Source organism: Cavia porcellus, unplaced genomic scaffold, assembly GCF_034190915.1.
Source record: "Cavia porcellus strain 051 isolate PalLab524CR breed Dunkin Hartley unplaced genomic scaffold, mCavPor4.1 scaffold_9, whole genome shotgun sequence".
In the NCBI taxonomy this organism is placed as follows: Eukaryota; Metazoa; Chordata; class Mammalia; order Rodentia; family Caviidae; genus Cavia; species Cavia porcellus.
Genome location: NW_026947492.1, coordinates 4,351,905 through 4,370,257, shown reverse-complemented (window position 1 = coordinate 4,370,257; position 18,353 = coordinate 4,351,905). Strand labels below are relative to the sequence as shown.

Sequence of the window (18,353 nt, the reverse complement as noted above, 5' to 3'; positions counted from 1 at the left end):
TAAACCACCTCCTCCCTGGCACTCAATGCTTTAGCCCCCTTTACTGTATTCTATACCACGTGACTGTCTAAAGCTCAAAATGTGGTTCCTAGAGCGGCAGCATGAGCACCTCTGGGGACCTGGTAGAAACCTAGACTTCCAGGCTCTCCCCAGCCCTACCAAGGCAGAACTTCTATTTTAACACAATGCCCTATGAAGTGTGAGGAACACTGACTGACTTAGCATGCTGTTACCATGCCTGACTGCACATCAAGGTAACTAAGAAAGCTTTTCAAAAGTAGATCTTACCTCAAATACAACGAATTCTCCCTGGGGGTAAAATTCAGCCTTATCTTCCCAAGGTTCCCTGTGATTCTTGTAGAACTGAGTTCAGTATTTTCCTGAACATTCCAGCTCTCTTAACCAACAGGTGCACATACATGGTTTCCCATTAGAGTCACCTGGGAAACTTAAAAAAAAAACCTGATACTTTCTGGGCCCCACCATTGATAAACGGCATTTCTGAAGGTAAAGCCCAGGTATATCAGTATTTGCTTTTGTTTTGTTTTGTTTTTTGATACCAGGGACCAAACTCATGACCTGGTGCTTGCCAGGCAGGTGCTTACAATGCTAAACTAAGTCCCCAAACTCGTATCAGTATTTGTAAAGTGCTCCCACGTACATGCAGAGATGTGAGGCAAAATGAACCATTCTTTACATGAAAGGATTATGTTCCTCTGCTCTAAATCTCTCTGAAACCATGACGCTTACAATGCAACACAAAACTTTGTATGTAGAAAAGATATTGTAAGAAACAGAAATTTAAACAGGTTAGTTTTCAAGACAAAGCAGTTACCTGTGAGAGGAAAATTACTAGCAGTTAAAATTGCCTAACAGTGTGCAGATCTCACAAAGTCTACGTATCTAGAAGGACCCTAAGCAAACAGGACCTTGGGGGAGGGATAAACCAGAGAGACACTCTCTCTTGAGAAATGTAGGCATGAGTAAGGAAAGGAGAAAAGACCTCAGACAATGTCGGGGAACACTGTACACCCCCTGGAGTGCTCAGCCACTGAGAAACCCGGGGAGGGACCTGTGTCCTTGAACATAACCTGCTGGCCAGGGCCACCCTACTGGACACTCAGTCTTTCTGGAGCGACAGTAAGGTCTCACTTTCACTCTGCTTCGTGTCTCTGAGTCCACTCCCGGGGTCTGGGCAAACGAGTGTACTTCTCAAGGATCTCTTGAAGCTTCCTCGTCCAAGATACCTCTCTCTCTCTCTCTCTTCAACTTCTTTGGTCACCAGACCATTTTGTTAACTCACACTGAAGAACCATTCATTACCCCTAATCATCAGTTTGTAATTTATTAACTTTTCACTGTGAAATAACTTCAGGTTTACAAAAATAACAATATAAAGAGTTTCCCCACATCCATTACCCAACTAACCAAGAAGTCTACATCTTATGTAGTCAAGGTACCATGATCGAAACAGGAAGCTAACACTGACACACCATTAACTGGAGATTGTATTCAAATTTTTTGTTTTTAATTGATACATAAAATGGGTACCGACAAGTGGGGTAATGTGTAATGTTCAAGGCATGTATATCCTAGGAAATAGTATGCCAGGTTAAACACAAAGGATTTCCTCAGACATTTATCATTTTTTATGGTTTATTCAAATTTCCCAACCGTCCCACTGATGTCCTTTTTGTGGTCTAGCACCCAATCCAAAAATCTCACACTGCATTTAGATGTCTTGTCCTTCTGTTCTCCTCTAACGTGGAAGAGTTCCTCAGTTTTCCTGTCCTTGATGATCTTTGCCAATTTTCTGAGGCATTACCAGCCAGGTGTCATGTTTCCCTGAAAAGAAGACCTCACAAGGAAAATAACCCCCCGCTACTGTGTAATGGCAGGTCAGGCAAGGGTAGGATGGAGCTGGCGTTTGTGATGTCCAGTTTGCAAGGCTGTTAGGTCTTCTTTTCAGGAGAATATGGTATTTTGTCATCACTCCCAGTCTGGGTGTATTTTGAGTTTCCTTATGATCAGATTCTTGACAAGAATATCAAGCCATTCTGAGTACATCATCTCAAAAGCCATGTGACACCAATATGTCACATTATCGGTGATGTTAACTTTAATTGGATAGTTAAGGTACTGTCAGTCAAATATTTTTTTTTTACTGTAAAGTTGCTACTTTCCCCTTTTTTAATTAATAAATATCATGTGGTAAGATGCTTAAAACTATGAAAATATCCTTTTTTCATCATTACTTTCCCATTCATTTTAAGTTTAACACCACTGACTTTTCTTTCCTGAAGCAATTATAATAATATTTGTCAAATGAAGATTTTCTTTTCTTTTTTTTTGTCTTTTTCCTTTTTATCGGTACCAGGGATCAAACTCACGACTGCCTGCTTGCAAGGCAGGCACTTATGCCGCTGAGCTAAATCCCCAGCCCCAAATGAAGATTTTCTGATTCCATCATTAAATTCTATATATATTAATTGGAATTCTTACTGTGAGGAAGAGCTCTCACTTTCTTTGTAATTCCAATTTGTATATTAGATTCAATATACACAGAAAGGTCTATTTTAATAAATAGAATTGTAATCAATAATCCCTAAAAACTATAAAAATTATCCATAGTCTGTGAAGTTATATATAGACAATAGAAAATAACTTTGCTTAAAATTCTTGACATTTTGTAATTTTAAAGTTATCTTTATTTTTATTGATGCATATTTGCAGCACATAACAATTACATTCCTCCCGGAGAGCTGGCACAGGGACATAACTCATCCTGACCCCCTCCCTTTTCATACTATCTGTCTTTTATTCTGAAGGACTCTTCCTTCATTTACTTGCTTATAAGTCAGCATGAGTGGGAGGGGTTTTATTTTTATTTATTTATTTGATTACTTTGTAGATTATTCTAAATTTGCTGACTGGGATATCTTCATCTTGATTCCTGTATCCTTATCACAAGTCCAGATCATTTTTCTGTTAATTGTGCTTATAAAACATACGTAAAATTTAGTACCTTAACTCCAAATACACACACACACACACACACACACACACACACACACACACACACACGTCATGATACTGGAAATTGAGCCCAGGATCTATGCACTGAGCTATATTTCTAGCCCTTTTATTATTTTGTATTTTGAGATAGGATCTCACTAACTGGCTAACTTGATGAGACTGGGCTTGAACTTCTGATCCTCCTGTTCCTTTTTATACATGTATGTGATCACATAATGTGGCTAGTTATCTTGATATTGAGACATACATATACACTCCATATTTATATATGTATGCTTACAAGTACAGAATTATTTGAGGGGGCCTTTATTTTGAGGCAGGATCTTGCTATGTAGTTCAGCCTGGTCTTGAACTCACTATGGAGCCCAGGCCAGCCTCCAACTTGTGGTGATCCTCCTGCTTCAGCCTCCCAAGTGTTGGACTACACCTGTGGGTCACCATGCCCAGCCACAAGTATATAATTAACACAATAAAGTATACTAATGCCTCTTACCCCACATCAAAAGGCTCATACTTCTTGTTTTTCTTGTTTTTATTTCCTTTACCCAACAGTGAAAAGTCTAACTCTATCAATGTTTACTTATTTATATATTTCCTTGATCATCAAATACACATAAAACACATTCAGATTTGCTAAGCTATTCCTTGCAAAAAATAACCAGGGTGCAGTATGTGTTTGCAGTTCTTTTGTCTTTAACCTTATACAGTTAAAGTACTGATGGCCAAGTTACTTAGGAATTTTTTTTAGTGTTTCTCTTGCCTCTTTCAAGGTGGTTATGTTAATCATTTCTAACACAGGCCTATTTGTGATAGTTTGTAGTCCACTTTGGGGTTGCCTCACCTTATGATATAATTTAATTATTTATAATTGGGGTAGGTAAAACATTAACATGTTTTTGATATTAAACACTAACATTGAGCTATAAAAAATTCAGGAAAGCATCATTCTTCCATTATTCCTCCTGTCCCACGCCCATCTACCTCCTGAAGATAACCAACCTCATTTGTTCCCAGCTCTATTCACAGAAAAAGATTTATGCTTTATGTGAAAAATATTGTTGTACTGATACTATTTTTATTAATATTCTTTTTCACTTCAGTTAATATTCATTTACTATGTGCTAGAAATCACTCCACATTTGCTTATGGAGCTCTTCCTTATTATTTTTTACAGCCACGCAAGTATTCTATCACGTGGGTACACTACGTACAGGTATTTAGATTGTTCTGTAATGACAAACAGTGCTGCAGTGGGTATCTTTGCACACATGTACCTCCATGCTGACTGAAGCCTTCAGGGTAGACTCTGAGAGGTAACACTGCTGAATCAAAAAGCACGAATGTGATTGGTTAAATATCACCAAATTATGTTATGTATGTGTACCAGCTTCCTCCAAGGAACGTGATCATTAGGTCCTGAAAATATGTACTAATAAAAATAAAACTGAAAAAAACCTTCATATCACTACCATGTTTGGCCACCAGTATTTCCCTACGATTTGATTTTCCATTCATCAAAGTTTTGTTTTGTGCCTCGGTATCAGGGATCAAACTCACGACTTCACACTTGCCAGGCAGGCGCTGCGCCACTGAGTTAAATCCCAGGTCCCTTGTTGTTTGTTTGTTTGTTGAGACAAGATCTTACTGTGTAATTCAGGCTGGCCTTGAACTCACTCTGTAGCCCAGACTGGACTTGAACTCTTTCACAGTGATCCTCCAGCTCAGCCTCCCATGTGCTGGGGAAATAGCTATCATGCCTGGCTATTTTATCGAAAAATTTAATGTATTTGCATAGAGGCTTCTTTATGAGACTTTGCATAAGATCTCTTTTAATTATTTTCCATATTTCATTTTTCCATTGCCATTTCTCATTCTATATATTTGTACTTTCTCTCTTTTTTCTTCTTGATTATGTGATTTGTCTATTTTGGTTATTTTACCCAAAAAAAATTTTAAAAATAAAGCTCTTTCAAGAATTATTGAGCAGCTCACTCTAGACTCCTCCTGTCTCTCAGGAGCTATCCCTGGTCCTCATTCCTATTTTTCATTCTACTTCTCCAACAAATTTTTCTACACTTAACCTCCAAAAAAGAAGAAAAAAAGGAGGAAGAGTGTGTGTGTGTGTGGGGGGGGGTTGCTTCCTAGTCTGATTTCTTTTAAAACTGTGATACCTAGAATCAAACACAGTACTCTGAATATAGAATCAGATACTAGGCTTCTTTATTCAAAATATTTAATTCTGTTTTCTACTTACTCTTTTTTTGGGTTCTAGTTTTGTTTTGTTTCTCATCACCATTTATGGCTGCCTCACACTAAGTTGTTAACAAAATTTTTAACATATTCTACCTTTAAACCACATCTCTTTCATCTTTGCACTTGAAAAATTGTTTTTTTGTCTATGTTTAGGTTTAATAAATGCTAACTTGTTAGATTCTGTCTTGCAAGATCTTATCATTCGAGGCATTCGATTATTCAAATCAACACTTCTTGATTCCCGACTATTTGCAGGCCAAAGCTTACAGAGGCACAAATAGCTAAGACACAAGTTGATTATTGTTACAGAGGAAGAACAGAACAAGGCCACCCATACATAGAAACAGCAGCAGGGGCGCTGGCGATTTAGCTCAGCAGCATAAGCGCCTGCCTTACAAGTGTGCGGCCTTGAGTTCAATCCCTGGTACCGATAAAAAAGAAAAAGACAAAAATAAAATAAAATAAAAATAAGAAACAGCAGCGGGCTGAGAGGATGGATGTATCAGGTAAGGTCAGGAGGAGAAGGGACATTTTCTGGTCCTTTAAGGATACTTGCCAGTGGGAGAGGGTATGAGGGCAGAAGCGATGGAGCAGAGCTATGAGCGTAGTCTCTTGTCTCCTGGAGGAACGGCCACTTACAGAATGAGAGTACAGCTGGCGCTGCCAATGGCAGGTGATGAAGATGTGGGCACAGGTCAACCCCCAAGCCCTACTAGCACTATGCCAGCTGTGGCAGGCAATGGTGCACACTTATAATCCTAGCTACTCAAGAGCTGAGACAGAGGATTGCAAGTTTGAGGCTAGCCTAAGCAATTCTGTGGAACTTTGTCTCAAAATAGAAAAACACAAAAAGCTAGGAATGTAGTTGGGTTGTGAAGTGCTTTCTTGGGATGCACCAGGCACTGGGTTTCATCCCCAGTAACATGGGGCAGGGGATCTACCAGCACTTAGATGTAGGCTTACAGGCCTTAAACAGCAAAGTATGCAGTTTAAAGCAGAAGACTGCAACCATTAGGCTTGCACCTTGGAAAGGTCACTCTGGACCCAGAACAGAATATGAGCTCTAAAAGAGGTGCATACAGATTTGGAGAAACTCACAAGGGGATAAGATGGCAATTCACATGAGGGAACATGATAACTTAAAGTGAAGCACTACCAATCAGAAAAGAAGAAATTTCTGAAACAAATCAAGGGTGTGATAGGATGCAGGCAGGGACAGAAAGAGGAGGTCCTAACAGTCATGCCAGAATGGCTGGCAGGTTGGTGATACTTTAGGATTGAGAATATGTGGACAGCAAATAGTGGGGGAAAACCAAGAGTTTTGAGCAAGAGTCTGACTTAGTTGCAGAACATCACCAGTTGGTAAACCAGAGGCCAGCAGGCACGCTGGCACAGGCCTGTGATCCCAGCACTCAGGAGGCAGAGACAGAAGGATTGCCGCAAAGTCAAGGCCAGCCTCGGCTACACAGTAAGTTCAATGCCTGCCTGAAATGAACTACATAGTGGGATCCTGTCTCAAAACAATAGAGGTCAGAGCACAACAGAGACTGGGTGGAACACACATGTTTGGAATTATTTGCATACAAGTTTGCGAGTGAAATAATAACTACCATCTAGGGAGCACTTCTTACAATGCCAGGGGCTGCGCCAAGTCCTTGACTCGGGTGTGTGTGTGTGTGTGTGTGTGTGTGTATTTCCCCTCACCTTGATCCCGTAAGGAATGCCCTAAGTGCCAATCCATGTCAACCATGGCAGGAGGCAATTCACACGCATTCTCTCCTTTAATCATCATACCCAGTCATTAAAATCAATAGATTAACCCCATTTTTATGTGGGAAAACTTTTTTTTTTGTCTTTTTTCTTTTTATCGGTACCAGGGATTGAACTCACGACTGCCTGCTTGCAAGGCAGGCGCTTATGCCGCTGAGCTAAATCCCCAGCCCCTTATGTGGGAAAACTTGCTCAAGATCAAGTGCTGACAAGTGATCAAACCTGGATTGGAGCACAATGACTCCAAAGAATGTGTGATTTCGACTACAACAGGGAAACAAAACACAAGTGAAGGCACAGAAGCTGGAATTTACCAACTTAAAGGGATACACAGAATGAGATAAGCGGCAACACATTTATTTTAGAAGGTGCTTTCAGGCTACAGTGTTATGTGAGGATTCAGGAAAGAGAGAATTTTAAGATGCATAGTTGCTAAGATCGGATGCTGGAGGAAAATCCGACTGAAACCTGGTAAGGCCATTGCATTTAAAAACCGAAGGCTTTGGTGAGCTTTTTGAGAACAGGTCCTGTAGAGGGGTGAGATAAAGTCAGATGGCAGTGAATGGGGAAGACCCCCGGAGAAAGGAAACAGCAGCAGCAGGGGAGGGTAACTGGTGAGGAGGCAGGAGGGCGCTGAGGAGGGGAGGGCTGAGATTATAAGGGAGTACCAAGGTTCCAGAGGTGCGGGCAGGGCAGCTTCCTCTGATCAGGAGTAGGGACGCGGTGGAGAAATGTGGAAGTGAGGAAGAGGAGAGTTAAAGCGGTCCCTCCCAAGGCTCCTCTAGGCTCCCATGCAAATAAAGGAAGCCAGTAAACCTGCAGAGAGAGGATGCGATCATGAGAATGAAGGAAAGAAGCTTAAATTACAGGCAGGCAGCAGGAGGCTGGAATCAGTGACCACTAACAACAGGCTAGCAGTACCACACGCTCAGTTAACGCTGGAAATCACGATGCAACGGCCAGGTCAGGCGTCAAGGCTGTGTGATTTGCTCTAGAAGCACTCAGCAGGTCTGGGCCAAGAAAGGAGGACACTGAGATTGGGCTCATCTAGGGCTGGACGTGGTCAGAGAAGCCTCAGTCACCAAGGCAAAAGAAGGGAAGACAGTGGAGAGGAAAAGACTGGTTATGGAGTCTGGGGCAGGCGGAAGGAACTAAAAAGAGCAGGTGAGCCCAGAGGACAAAGGACAGCAATGAGAGGACAATTAGGTGGAAAGAAAAAAGTTTAGTGGGAACAGAGGCCTGTGAAAACTGGGGTACTGATCCTGGAGTGAATTTCAGAGTTCAGAATTTCAAGGGGTGGCAATACTGTGAAGTAAGTTCCAGCTGCGAGCTGGGTGTGTGGCCTTGTTGAAGAGGGACAGAGGTCCACAATCTCTGCAGTGTAAAGACAGTGCAGGATCGGAGAGGCTAGACTGCGTCATCGTGGAATCTAAAGTCCTCCCGGGAGAGTGGTAGAGACCAAGGTGCCAAGGCTATGCGGTACTCTTCCCATATTGAGGAAACACAGCAAGCTGAGGAGAATGTCTTCAGTGAAATCACTGATTTTAGAAATTTAAGTAAAGAAACACAGTGATGGTACACACCTATAATCCCTGCACTGCAGAGGCTGAGGATGTTATAAGTTCCAGACCAGCCTGAACTGTATAGCAATACCCTGTCTCAAAAAACAATTTTTTAAAAAAAGAAAAAACAATTAACCAAACAAAAGATACGTTTGGCATGTTACTACTATGTTGGCATGTTGGTCAGACCTGTTAAATGGTACCTACTAGGATGATCACAGCCCACAGCTATGTGGGGCATTTCTTACCCAAAGATAAAGGGTTACATTCCTTTTTTTTTTTAAGAGAATAAAACCAAAAGAAATAAAACAGAATTGAGATAATCAAAGCAAAACAAAGAACATGATACAAGCCTTCAAAACAAGATAAAAGGAAACCAGCAATGCCTACCGTGATGCCTCTTACTGTCTTCAGAAAAGCTTCCCACACCATCACGCACAATCAAGTCAAACAAAACAGAACAGAAGGAAACCAATGAAAACAAAACAATGAAAACAATTACAGGACTTCAAAACAAGACAGGAATACAACAGTGGCTACCATAAAGCATCTTGTTATCCTCAAAGTAGCTGCTTATACCATCAGACATAATAAAATCAAACAAAACAAAATAGAATAAAATCAATCCAAAGAAAACAAGTAAAGCAATACAGGGATTTGAAACAAGATACCTGGAAATCCATAATGGTTTCTATAATATGTTTTGTTATGTTTGAAATAGCTGTCCATGCCATCAAATATGATAAAATAAAACAAAACAAAAAAGAATAAAACCATGCTAAACAGAACAATGAAAACAATACAGGGCTCCAAAACAGGACAGAGATTAACCATGGCCACTGCCTTCTCCCCTAGACATCTCCTCCCCTTTCCCCTTCACAACATCTATCATGCATTCTGGATCCACCATCTCTTTAGTTTTTTATACTAGGGAGATAACACGATGTTCACTCAAGTGACTCTGAACCATTTCGCCCCTAAGCATGATCTCAAGTTGTAATAATTTATCAACAAGAGTCTCAAGGTTATCTTTGTTTATAGCTGGGTAGCCTTCCATTGTATAGAAATGCCGTATCTTTCTTATCCATTCTGCAGTTGATGGGGAAGCTGTCCCTACTTTTTTTCTCATTCCTGCCACATAGAGCATTGTTTTCTCTCCTTTGACTTTTAGTCAATGAATTTCCTTTTGAGTTAAATGTGTTTCTTTTTTCTTTTTTCTTGGTACCGGGGATCAAACTCACTACCCTGTGCTTGCAAGGCAGGTGCTTATGCCACTGAACTAAATCCCCAGCCCTTAAATATATTTTTTGAACAAAGCATATTGCTGGATGTTGTCTCCACTCTGCCTGATTGTCTTTCTATTGGTAAACCGAGGCCATTCCATTAATGTTTGGCCAACGTGCACTGGCTCGTCTCTGCCATGCTGATTCCTACCACTGGCTGCCTACTTTTCCCCTCCATTCAACCGTTTGCCCCGCTCAGTGATCCCACTCTGCCAGTGTTCCTGGAACCTGGTCATTTTTATTTCTCTGTAGAATGTCCTTCAGTATTTTTTGTAGGGTTGGATTGGTGGTCACGAACTCCCACAGTTCCTCCTTGTCTTGGAAACATCATGTCTCTCCATTAATTTTGAGAGAGAGTTTTTCAGGGTACATCAGTTTGGGTTGGAGGTTATTTTCTTTTAGGGCTTGGACTAATTCACTCCAAGCTCTTCTTGATTTAATAGTTTGTGTTGAGAAGTCTGTCGTGATTCTGAAGGGTTTTCCTTTATAGGTGATCTGTTTTTTCTAACAACTTTTAATATTCTGCTCTTGTGTTGAATTTCTGGAATCTTGATTATGATATGTCTGGGTGTAGATGTATTTTGGTTATGGCTAGCTAGAGTTCTATATGCCTCACGTATCTGTATATCATTTCCTTTTCCATGTTTGGGAAGTTTTTTGCTCTTACGTCTGTAAATAGACTTTTAATGTCATTTGTGCTGACCTCTGCTTTTCCACTGACACCTATTACTCTTAAGTTATTTTGCTTTGAATCATCTTGCAGTTGTTGAATTATTTCCTGATTCCTTGTTATTTTTAAGAGATCTTTTCTTTCACAGTCACAAGCTGCACACTTGTCTTCAAGGTCTGAAAGTCTGTCTTCAGTTTCTTTCAAGTGGTTTTGCCAACTTTCAGGGGAGTTTTTAATTTCCTGAATATCACTTTGAATCTGTTTCATGCATTCTAAATCTCTCTTATATCGTTCATTCATGGTTTCCCTCATCTTCTATGCTCCTCTATTTTCTTAATCTATGTCTTCTTTAGGGGTGCTTAGCAATTCTTTTAGTATGTTCTTCATTTCTTGTTTTACCTGAGACAGTACTTCCGTTCTGATTTCTTTTAAAGCCTCCTGAAGTTGTCTCTTTACTTCAGCTACCAACACTTCAGAAACTTCAGGTGTGCAACTCCCCATCTTTCTCATGTTTTCATCTCCTGGACTTGCTCTGCTTGGGTTGGAGTCTAGGGACTGCATTTAGCTTCTTTGTCTTGACATTTTCTGGGGTTCTTCCAAACAAGTGGGTTCCCAGGCACTTCGTGCACTATCTACCATTTCTCTGGAGCGTGACTGTTTGGTTCTCCTGGGTTGTCCTGCCCAGTGCTGGCCATGGGTATCCAATAGTGGCCACCGGGTGCACTGGTGCAGGGCTGCCTGCTGTTTTTCCCAGCCTGTGCTAACTGCCTGGGGCAGAAGCGGCCCCAGGGTGGCTGGAGTCGTGCAGGCGCAGGGCTGGCTGTTGCCTCTACATTCTTCTTCTCTATGTCTCTAGTCCTCACTTTAAATCTAAATCTGGGGAGCCAACTTCTAAACTGAGTGTCTGTCTTCCCTTGGCCTGAAGATATTTGCATTTTTCACCCAAAAGGCAGAGGTTCTTGCTACAAATGCCCACTGCTGGCTCTGAAAAACTGATCCAAGCACACTTGTGAGGACCAGCTACACCACCTCTGCTCCCACCAAGATGTATGTCTCCTACCACCATCTCTGTGGTGCAAGCCCTGCTGCTTGGTGTCAACAGCAGATCGGAGCTTCCCCTTCTGCAGCACACAGACACCATATGCTTTGTGTTAGTGGTTGTTACTCTCTGGGGGTTGGACTACTACCTTTATTTCTCTTCTTTTCCTTCTCCTTCTTATTTTTTGCCTTACCGTGGTATAAAAAATTACACCATGTGAAAGTCAGATGTATTTTTTTTTTTCTGTTTTGGTACTGGACTTCACACTTGCCAGGCAGATGCTGCACCACTGAGCTACATTCCTGGTTCCAAACCAGATATTTTAAACAAGAAAAATCCTATCTTCCCAGGCTAGGACCACAGGAGGGTATCAACACCATTCATTTTTTTTTCTCCCCACCTCTAAATCTTCCTCTCAAACTCCGCCCCCCCCTTATACTTGACATCTAACATAACTAAAGGGCTGGCTGCAGCTCTTGAAAACAAAACAAAAGCCACACATGCACACCGCACCACACATGCTTACCGCAACCTGATTGTTTCTATCACTATCATCTTATAAGTCTTTTAGTGCAGACAAAATGCAACAGGTTCAACAAAATGAAAATATTGAGAATATTAAGGCTCTCTTGAACATGCCCCTGGTTCTTGGTCTGTTTCCAACAACAGCTGAAGAGGCACAGTAGGCTGTGACAGATGGCAGCTAGGCCTGTGTTGGTGGTGTAACTAACAGCTCTTCGGGGGTAGCTGCCTGGTTCACAGTGACTACCAGAAGCACATGGCCCTGTATATACACGGCGGTAGGCCTCACGACCTGATCCACACAGCTACATCTCCCTGGCCCTTGCCCACAGTGGACTGGTCAAGTTGATTGGCCAAGCCGAGCTAACTCCTGGAATGTTTTGAACTGGCATTTAAAGTTGTGAGATATGAAACTCAGACTGGCCATCATCCAGGCTGCCCACCCAAGAGTGCAAAGCCATCTACAGGAGAAGGAATGAGGTTACCACTGAACGAGGTGAAAAGGCAAAGAGTGGAGGGCCCGCCCATCAATGCTTTAGTTCCCGCTTTTCGCTGTGTCTGGGACTCTGCTGCGTCCCCTCCCTGTTCTGTAGTTTACTATTTTAGTTCAGACTTGCCTTGGGTCCCGTGCGTCAGTTACATTCACTTCCTACCTCTGCTGGTACAAGATGGGTTCTTGGCATTTTCAATCAAATTAGAGGGAAAAAAGAGGTAAGACAGATGGCTGGTACATGCTACGTCAGGGACAGTCCTGCGTTTCATCTCTAACTTGTTCTAGGGAAGCTAGACGATGCCAGCATAGTGCAGAATTCTAGGCCAGCTGAGGAGTTTTAGGGGGATGCTCTGAATCAAGCCTGGATAAAGAACAAGCAGATCATGCGAAAGGCTAAGCTGTCTGAGCTGGATTTTGGCCTGATGAGACTGGATCTCTCTCACAGCTGACAGTGGCAGGGGTGAGTCCTCCATGTGAGGAAGCCTTAGCAAGCCCTCCTCCCCCTCAGCTCCCTCCAAAATATTCCATATAGCCCTCATTTAATTCAAAACGCTTCCAGTACACACAATTCCATTCACATTCTCCATTTAGGCAATGAATCTTGACCTTGCAAGTGTTTATACTGCTGCCAAAGGTAACTTTCTATTTTTCTTTAGGACATGTCCTTCTTTCTATGCAGCTTTGTAAACCCAGCCTCTCCTCTTTTAGCACCTCAAGCTTAAGAGCTGCAGGGCTCTTGTTTGGCTAGAGTAGCAAAAACCCTGCACTGGTTTCACCAGGGAAGCTCTGAGACCTGGTGTTCCTGGCAGAGACACATTCAAGATGCTGGCTCTGTGGCTTCCTGCTGGCAAACCAAAAAAAGCAGCATGCGTCTGTGACATGCTAGGGACAGCTCAAGAGGAGACATGCAGGGCTCAAGAAGGAAAGCAGTTTTACTGTGAAACCAGATACCCAGCTAGGACTCTGAGACCCACCAGCAGCCACAGTGAAAAGATGAGGGCTGGAGCTTCAGAAACCCTAAATGATGACTGGCCCAAATCCCACCAGTACAAGAACACAATATTGTATTTCTTTCCTAATAACTCATTCAATCCTTTGCTGGACCAGGAAAGCTTTTTGCGCATTGCTCATTGTACTTGGTGGCTAGGTATAAAAATATAGTTCACAAATAAAAATACTATTAAATTTCTTTTTCCTCACATGGGCAGTTCTCTTTGTATTAATATTCAGTGCAGTAGTAAAAGTGTAAAATATTAAAGACTGAAGAGCTAGAGATTGTCTGAAAAATAGCTCCTGATCTGATTTTTAAATTTCCACTAACTTTATGTTCCCTAAATATTCTTTGTTCCTTCATGAGTACGTTAGTTACAGAACAAGAAGTGTGTAACGCATGAATGCTGAATGAATGCGCTATCATTCTACAATCTAGGACGTCCCTTACCCTAGAGCCTACCCTCAGGGCTTCTGATGTTGGTTCCCTATCATCCTACATCTGGCCACCCAAGATCATGTGCATGACCATTCAATGAGAACTGATTGAGAGGGTAAGAAGCACAGGTGTAGTGACACAAACCTGTAACCCTAGAACCCTAGCACCGAGACACAAAGATGGCAAGTTCAAGCCCAACCTGGGCAAATTAGTGACTTTGTGAGGCCATGTCTCAAAATAAAAATAACAGGCTGGGGATGTAGTTCAGTGTGAAGGCCTGGAGTTCAAGCCTCAGCACTGCAACCACCTACCATTCCTCCAGAAGAAAAAAGAAGGATTGAAAGAAAGAAAGAAAGAAAGACACAGAAACACATTCAGGAAAGTGTCACTTTGCGTCTTTGGCTCCTATATGCCTACAAAGACCAGTCATGGCGGATGGGCATTTTTGGTGCTTCCAAGGCCCTCTTAAAGTGCCTGGGGGAGTGGCACCTGGCAAACAGAGCCCTCTCGCTGCTCCACAAGCCTGGCCAGCGCATCATTCTGCACAAGAAGCACGAGCTGCCTGACAGCATGCAGCCAGGGAGCATCTGTTGGTCTGGCATTGGCTCCTGTGGGAACAGAGCCAATAAGCCTGGGTGAGAGGAGAAAATCAGCCCGGATTGAAAAAGAGAAAGCTAAGGAGTAGGGTGTTTTGTGACATTAAAGACTTGATGGGTCTTTAATTTCCACAGCAAAGCATGGAGAAATTCATTGTGGAAACGTCTGACAGCCTCTAGTTGGCCCAGTTGTTGCAAAGCTACTCTGTGGAAGACACAAGGCCCTTGGGAGGCATGCTCACGGCTGCTCCACCTCACACACTGTCCCCTTTGTGGGGATGCAGCCAGACCAAGGCTCCTCTTACATGGCTCTGGGACTTCCAGGCAGATGAATTTTGTTGTTGTTTGAGGCAGGGTCTCACTATATTGCCCAGACTGATCTTGAACACATGGCTCACGTGTCTCAAATAGCAGGACTTACAGACACACGTCACCACGCCTGGCAGCAGATGAATCTTAATGTGGGATTTCAACTTCTCCTTTCCTACTTGAAGAAAAACTGACAGAGTGAATCGGTTAGATCATATGTCCAAAAGGTTAGGGATCAGAAAACTGACTTCCTGCTGACCAGCCTCATCATAAATCAGTTCCACTGCTCTAGCCTCAGGCCATTCACATCTCAGGTTCAGTCTTCCCCACAAACAGTCGCCCCAGACACGACCCACTGAACATTTCCTTTCTTTTATCTCTATTGATATGAGCTCCACTAGGTCACAGATTCTGTTGCCTGACTTCTATTTCCAGAGCCTGGCACAGTGCCTGCCAAACACAGTAATTCAGTGACTGTCTGGGGAGGAACTGTTTGCATCCATATACCAGACTAGCAGAAAGGTTGGTAAATGTTTAGTGATTTTTATGATGTCATCGACCAGGATGTTCTCTCTCTAATCTCCCACAAATTGTACTCTTCTATGAGATTTACCACATTAAGCACCCATATCATTTTTTTTTCAGTACACCCTCTCTCTGTCTACAAATTCCCTGGAAGCAGGAACCAAGTTTTTCAACTGTTTTTACCCATCATCCCTTCACCCAATCAAACAATGACTGAATATCCACAAGAACGAGTGCTTACTGGCCAAATGACATTACAATTTCAAGTCTACCAAACATTCCAATACCAGCCCGGGGGTCTTTTAAAGAAAGTTCAGTCCTCAGAAAAACGCTGGCAGACATTCCTGTTAGCATGTTAACTAAAGATAATGTTTATTCATATAACAACACCAATATCAAGCGGCAGAGAAGACAGACAGCTTTCAGGCAGATGTGGAATGAGGAAATTGTGAACTACAGAAAGCCCGAAACAGAGGAGATGGTATGACAGCCAGGATGGGTCAGAGAATGTGGCAGTAGATAATTCACAGTGAAAATTAACCATGCCAATAAGAGATTGCAGTGACATGACTGACATGGATCAGTTTTGTGAGCTATCTTGCAGGCATGTGGAGGCCAGGGCTCTGCGTGTGAAATACAGTAGAAGAAACTCCTGTCACACATAGCGGGGTACAATGGCATAAAGACTGAGAACAGGAGGCCAAAGTGGGTACAGCATTTCTCTCTGCTGAAGGATTCCCCTATAATTAAACAACTGAGGCCAGAGTTCAGTTTCCTGTGGCAATTTTCTCCGCCATAGAGAATGAGGTCACATTCTAAACACTCAGACCTATAAAGCATCTAATAATGAAGGACTGCTTCAGACATAGTTGGATCATTCCCAGGAGATGACTGGATACCTGTGTGCTATTCTTTTTTTGTGGTGGGCAGGTACTGGGAATGGAACTCAGGATCTAATGTTTAATAGGCAGACACTGTACCACTGAGCTAAATCCCCAGCCCTACATGTGTGGTATTCTTAGTTTCAGAGTTTCTCAGAGGAACTGAAATGTATCCTGACCCCCGCTTGCACATCCCTATTGACATCCTTATCACATGACTCTAACAAAAGAGATTATCACTAGGTCATAAGCAACCCTAGAGGACAGGTCCAATAGGACTCCACCAACTCTGATTTATCAGTCATACAATTATTTAGTGATATTATATGTGAAATAACTATTTGAATTGTAAGGAACCATTCAAGTTTAACTTAGGACCATGTCAATTTTTTCAGAGAAATTAAAAGTACTTATTGGTTTTTAGAGTGCAGATCTACTAACAGAAAGAGTAACGTACCTCAGTCTACAAAGGAGGCGGAAGAAAGTTTATGGAATAGTAAAAAACTCACATGTCAGAGACAGAAAAGGAGCATTACTGCCTGATTCTCAGTAGAGATTAATTATAAGTTATACATTACTGTCTTTAAGGAAACTCCATTCCCACCACAAAAAGAACCCTGCACTGCCTTTCCCCTTCCTTTGCAGGAAACAGAGGTCAGAGAAGTCTTTGAGTCAAGAAGACTCAAAGCATTAACAGCACGGCCATATCTTGTGGTTTACACGGCTCTTCAGATGAAAGGTCCAGAAGTCAAAATGAGCAGAATGCGGAGAGACTGTGCTGGTTTCTTCTTCCTAATTAGACTGTGAGCCCTCATATCTGGAAATTGGGTTAAAATAAGAATGAGGAGAGACCAGCAGAGGACCCACGGAGCTTTTGCAATAATCGGTGGTATGCAGCTGAAGACTAGGAGTGGCTCAAAGCCAGAAAGTGAGGAAAGGGGAATCAGGACCCAGGAGTGCTCACAGAGGTAGGCTTCCGGTTCCTCGGTCAGCTTTGGTCTGCAGCTCTTTGTTACCAGCACCCTACATCTGTTCAGGCAGGAGTGATGCGAAGATGGGAAGCCCTGCAGTGCAGGCAGGATGCGAGCTCTGTCTGCAGTGACGCCCCTCAGCAAAAGGAAAATTCCAGTTCAGCTGGGAAGGCTGGGATAGCATTTCTGCAGTCTTTCTGTGTCAGTCACAATTGGGGGACACAGGGGACAGGGACTAGGGAAGGCTCGGAGGCAGGTCAGGCTGCAGGATGGCTTAATTAGAAACAGGAATCAAGGGGAAGGCCTGCAGTGCAGATGTAGAAAGAAAACCTTATGCACAAACTCTGAAGAATGGTTATGGGGTGAGGGGCGGTTTGGGATAAGGGAATGGGGGGAGACAAAGGCACTCCCATCTTTGTAAGAGGAGATGAGGGCTGGATGTATAGCTCAGGCTGGGTCCAGTCTCCAGCACCAAAAAAAGAAAAGGTATTTGTATATTATTTGACTAAACGCTGTTGTTGATTGTCATTATCTTGTTTAAGAACTTAAATTTAAGAGGGTCAGGGAGGGAAGAGAGGGAGTCACAACACTAAAAGCAGAGAGGGAAGCAGGATGGCACGATTAAAAGCCTCGGTCTCCCTGGATCATGGATTGGCTCAGGCAATCAAAGCTGGCCTCAGGAGCAAGGGAAATACAAGGAGAAAACGGCCGGGGGAGGGTCTCAAGCCAAAGTGCCTGGGGCAGAAGGGTCTGCGAATGGAAGAGATGCCAGAAATGAGAGGAAGTCTGTAAAGCGTCCTACTCCGCAGACCAAGGACCCCTCCGGGTGTCACAGAAAGAAGCAAATGCTGGCTGGCTCCCCTGAACTGGTCCCCAAACCCGGCCCCCTCACTTGGCTCTGCCATGTCCCTGGCTGTGGAGAGCTCTCCCCCAACAAGAGATTTATAGGTGGACAGGACCCTTCACATGGAACTCCTGCAGCCTTCCATCCCTCCAAACTTTTTACCAGTCTGC

The 18,353-nt window shown here is 42.8% G+C and overlaps 1 protein-coding gene across 9 annotated transcripts in view; it reads right to left on the bottom strand.

The window, feature by feature from the left end:
* Positions 1-18,353, bottom strand: part of Dixdc1 (DIX domain containing 1) — a 75,502-nt gene that overhangs the window by 48,616 nt on the left and 8,533 nt on the right. The gene's annotated exons all lie outside the window — the stretch shown is intronic.